Source organism: Haplochromis burtoni, unplaced genomic scaffold, assembly GCF_018398535.1.
Source record: "Haplochromis burtoni strain Fernald_Lab_line unplaced genomic scaffold, NCSU_Asbu1 Contig_4, whole genome shotgun sequence".
Classification (NCBI taxonomy): Eukaryota; Metazoa; Chordata; class Actinopteri; order Cichliformes; family Cichlidae; genus Haplochromis; species Haplochromis burtoni.
The window spans coordinates 5,166,217-5,171,968 of record NW_024582365.1 but is presented as its reverse complement, the minus strand read 5'-3'; positions in this window follow the sequence as shown (position 1 = coordinate 5,171,968).

The following is a 5,752-nucleotide window of genomic DNA, read 5'->3' as shown; positions in this document are numbered from 1 at the left end:
TGTAGTAATTTGTATATTCTTTTTTTTTTCTCCTTTTTATTTTATTTTTAACATTCAGCAGCAAAAATCATGTTTGGTTTGCTGGATTTCTAAACATGAAACTACAGACTGCTGCTGTGGATGACTCCCTATTTTTCAGAAGGTGTAACAACTTTCAGGTGACCACTGGGTGGTGTAACTGCTCTTCAAGACTGCCATCCCCACCTCCCTTGAGAACTTGTCACAGTTATTGGGGCTGATCCAACACTTCTGATGGCGTTCAAACTGATGATCAAGCGCCTAAAACCCTTTTGCACTCATGTTTAATTAAGTGAGAAGCCTCTTGACCTGGGGCTGATAAGTCCCCCCCCATACTTTTTTTTTTTTAAATATATCATCTTCCTACAAATCTTCATTCAGTCCCTCTTTCTTACACTTCTTGTTAGACCTGCATCTTCTGATCTACAACCTCATGTTCTGCCTTTTTCTCTCCTTCCTAGCACTTTTGTCCTTCCTGTAATGACTTTGGTGATTCTCGACCGCTTCCTGCACTGCCCTGTTTTTCCTCTCTCCTTCAGTTGTGCTCACCACTTTTTTCCTCTCCACTGTCTTTTTACTTATGCATCTCCACCCACTCCTTTGACTTGCTTCCGCTGCATTGAAGGGGAAATAAGGGGGTTTTGGTCTAAAACTACCCAGTTGCTCCCGTGAAGCGCATAATCTGCCTTGTCTCGTGTTCTCTTTGCCACTCAGCTATTGTTTCCTGCCCATGGTTGTATGAGGCAAGTTCACCAAATTTTAATGGCACATAAAGCCCTCTTAATGTAGGAACATTCAATTTCTTCCAACATTTTAAGTAATTGTGAAGTGAACTGCAAAATGAAAACTACAATATAGAAGTTAAAGTCAAAAACAATTTCCACAACAATACCCACCCTTGATAGTACTCAGATAGTACAAAATATTCCTACAGTAGAACTTCAGTTGCCCAAAACCTCGGGTAAAAGTTCTGGTTTGAATGTCCACGTGTTTGCTTGGTTGACTGCTCTCCGCTCACTCATGAGTGGCTGCCTTTTCTGTCCTGAGGATGTGCCCGAGTTGGCGACATGTTTTGGGCAGCCTGTTCTACTATGTCTGAGAAGATGCTGAGAAGCTGATCCTAGACATGTTTTATCTTTGGAGCAAAAATAAGGCTTTTTAAAAAATTTAAAATCAGATGCCACACCCTTTCTCTGAAAAACAGAGGCAAGAGTTTTTCCTTGTGAGCAGCCAACATTTCTAATGTGCAAATCTAGAACTGTAGTTGTGTGTGTGTGTGTGTGTGTGTGTTTGTCGGTGAGACCCTGTGTTCTGAGGAGGCTGTCTCAAGCTGACAGGGTACATGGATTCTCCATCTTGCTTGTATATATAAAAAGAAAATGAGATGCCTGCTTCACCTACACCCACACCGATACCCACACACGTATACGGGTGTTTATGTATCTTCCTTTCTCCAATTTTTTTTTTTTTTACATTTTCCTTGTTCAGCAGTGTGAGGGTTAAATGTGAACGTGTCAGCAGGTCAGGTTGTCCCCTGCCTGTCTCCCTGAGTGAAGTATGTGTGTGTAATATTTATTTTATAGGGATTTCCCTCTCGCCATGCTGGGTGGCTGCTGGCCATGTCATGTTCTGAGCTGTCAAAGGCCATCACTGTCACTCGTGGAAAATGAGATGTGGGTGTAAGAGAGAAACACATGAGACATGGACCCGACAGAAACAGAGACAGAATCATGTCTGCCATGTGTGCTTGGGTGTGGGAATAGCCCGGGTATTCGGGGCTCAGTGGAAGTGGCAGCGTCAGGTAGAGGCTTTCGGTTTCATGCAGTTTGCAGGAGGAAAGGTGAGGTTTAAGGCTGAGTGCATCATATCCGTTCACGGGTGTCTCTGGTCGTCTTCCCACTCTGCCAGATGATTCCTTCTTAGGACACAGTGTGAAAAATAAAGTGGAGCAAATTCCATGAAGCACTCTTTAATCTGTAAATGCTGCCATGATTATCTGTTGGCTTTTATGGTTTAGAAAAAATATTACAATATGTAGTAATTGTCCAGTTTTAGGAGTTCAGCTTCAATTCAATTTGCCACTTGTCACAGTTGGCAGTTTCATGGCCAGGTGAAGCCTTTTCTTTCATTATTTCACGTCAAATGAAACAGATGTACCTGAAGATGATTCAGAGTGTTGAATCTGTATAACATATCTTTTCACCTTAAATGTGAGACCCAACGAGATGAGGGAGGCCATTATCAGAGTGAAGAAACAGTTAAGAGATGCCTTTATGAATGCAAATAAACAGTGTTTACAAGCAGTAACAGGAAGGCCACATTGAATTTTGCTCAGAAAACATCTATAAGAGCCTGCACAGCTCTGACTTTGGACAGGTGAAACCAAGATTAATGCAAATTTGTTAAAAAAAAAACCCTCTTGAAATAAGGCTGAAAGTCTGTGCTTCAATCACATCACGGTCACCTGTTAAAAAAAATCCACTGTGCTGCAGAAGAAGGCAAAATGACAAAAAAATGTGTCTTTGGCATAAGAAATTCGTTCTTGCATCTTCTGTTTTGCATTGAAAATGTTTCATCTTCAAGGTTCTATCTCACTTCCAAACCTCCTCCTAACTCTAAAACGAAACCCCAGTAAGGACAAGCAAACCTTTATAAAGCAAAGATGTATTTGTTTCTCATCTTGATAGAAGTACACATGAGAAATCAGGGTGAATACATGTGCACACATAAATCAACAAAGCTGAACAGACACATAAAACACTTTAAATGCGGCAATGAATGTGACTGATGATCCAATACTCGAATCATAGTTTGATTTAGATGAGGGCAGCCATATTTTCCCACTTTCTATTATTGTCACCTTCTCTGCCCTGTTGGTTATCATTTTAAAGCCTCCACGGTTTTGGTGTTACATCACTTTTCAGTGAGTTTTATATATATTTTTTAAAGGCTGAAAAGCAAATCTGATGCCAGCTGGCTTGATGATTTGTCTGGTGGTGACTTTTTTATTCTTGGGTTTATGTCTGCTCATTCCAGTATATCAAATAAGGACAGTTTATACAATTTATTACTGTGGTCAAGCAAAGGTTTTAAGGCATGGTTTGAGACAATGAAAATAGGAAAGTAGTGACCTGCATCTCACACTGGGTGCAAACAGACAATATGAGTTACATATGTTACGTTCTGACACAGATGTTGACTTCAGTTTACCCCATTATCTAAAAGAGATGCACTTAAATATGCAAGTTTTACCTGCTGATAAGGTGATGCCATATATGACCTATGCAACTCCTGTTTTTCCCCTCTGCTAAGTGAGGATGAAAATATGATAAGGGACAATAACACAGACTATTAAAACTCAGTTGTGTGCATGAAGGACATGGGTTATTCAATCTATCATCTTTAGTATATTGTGAGTATATTTGCTTTCTGGAACGCCTGGCAAAAACATTAATTTTGATTCAAGGATTGAACTATAAAAATGTGTTCACTGTGAGTTCACCCTAACTCCAGAAGCCACATTTCACACAAATGTAAGAGAAGCAGAAAAGATAAAGAGGTATCTAAAAGGTCAAAGTCAACTTCAAAGTGATATCATGGAAGAACACAATCATTCAGAAGCTGCACTCCTTCAGTCCTGTAAGCTGGGTGAGTTCCAAGTAGACACGACAGATTCAGCACCCTTGTTATGCCACAGTCTAATCAACCTCACAGAGACTACTGGACATCAAAATCCTTGGCCTTCTATGATGCAGAATATCTCCCCTCTCAGACTCCGACCTCCTGGCAGTACAAATTGTTTTGAGTCTTAACTTCACTTACAGAAACAGAAAGGGAAAGACCTTGAGTGCAAACATTTAACATTCGAGCCAAATAGAGGTGGTGCTTACAAGAGGAATGTTAACAGCCCTGACCAAGCAGCTAGTGAAGAAAATGGAATATCAGCCAGTCATTGCCAAACTTGTGACCTCCTTTCTTTAGGCGCTAGAAGACTCTGTGTCTCTTCAGGGGGAAGTGGTAAGAAGTGGTAGGTAAGCCACAGCTTCTCCCTTGTCTTGATCCTTACCATTTATATGGAGCCGCAGGAACCTTCTCCCTCTCTGGAAAATAAAGTCTCTCTGGGTTATGACATCAATGCTGTTTTCCAGGCTCAGCAATGTGCATCTGCTTCCTGCCTCTGCACCAGTCCCAGTGGCACAATACCAATCATATCTACACTGAGTGATATTTGTAGCTCCCAGTCAAAGAACTCCATCAAACCTGATACCAGCAGTGCCAAGGGGCAACCACATTATGCTGAAGTGTCTTCTTAATCATCCACCATTGGATCTCACATCAGCCCAACTCTTAGTGCATCCAAGCATTGAGTCCTTTATGATTTTCATCTTCTGTGTCTGGTGGGTATGCTTTGGACCCCTAAAGGGAAAGGCTGAATTTAAGCTAAGTGCAGCTCTCAAATTAGGGTGAGCCTAAGCCTTACTGTGCGTTCTGCAACATTAAAGAACATTACCTGAGCTCATGTTCAGAGTTCAAGAAGCGTTAGCAAGATTTTGAAGTGGATCCACGATTGATGATGGTTTCAAATCGACTACCGGCCCCAAGCTTCATTTTATAGTGCCAGATGAACTCGTGACAGCTCGAGGCATACAGAGTGACTCCAATGACCGGGTCACCTGCAGAAGGTCATACTTGTTTGAGGTTCTAGTTTGTTATAGGGGTTGAACCTTAGAGACATATGCTGTACTCTGATTGCTCTGAGATAGCATTATTCTGCCACGGGCTTCAAAGATGACCAGTAAATGGTTACAATAATGTAATAGACAGGCTGATGGTCATTTTACCCAGAGCTGCAGCTGCTGTCTATCCCCACCACAGGAGAAGATAAATACATTTATTCACCATTGGTGCTAAACTGCTTTCTCCCCTAGGCCATTCGGACTGTTAACAAACACTATCTGCCCACACCCCACCCCTGCCCACCCACCTCACCAATCTGAGCCATGGTCTGAGTAACCCCCATCACTCAGGCCACTCACACGGACTCTATTGAGACCAAGACTTTTTTCTTTGTACTACTTCCAAGCACTTTGCAACTTGTTCTCTAATGTGTGGCTTGCTCTTATTTTTGTATATAATTCTCCTGTTTGTTATTTATTCCTGCTGTTGAAGGTTTTTATTTTATTCTGGCACAGTTGGTGTGGTGGACCCACAATTTTGTTGTAAATGTACAATGACAAAGGGCTAAAGGTCTATTCTATTCTATTCTATTCTATTCTATTCTATTCTATTCTATTCTATTCTGAGGATAAATACTCTGAAGCTGTCTTCTAAAAGAAAACAAGCTTATTTATTCATTCATTTAAATAGAAAATTTAATTTTTTTTGCACAATTTTTTTTTAAAGATAGATATGAAATTTCTCTTTTAGCACAGAGGTGCAATCAGTGGGAAAGAAAATGCTGGTTTCTTGCTTTTCTGTCTTCTTGTGTGTCTTTTCACCTGCATGTGTGTGTGTGAGTGTGTAGCTTTGCAAACATGTTAGTCTTTGTTTACTGACATGTCATTTCAGGTCAAAGTGTTGGCTACAGGCTGGGAAGCAGCTTGACTAAGGAGTGCTGAAGTCAGAGAGACTGAGTCATAATGATGTAACACTGTATGGGGTTCAAAACACACACACACACACACACACACACACACACACACACACACACACACACACACACACACACACACAC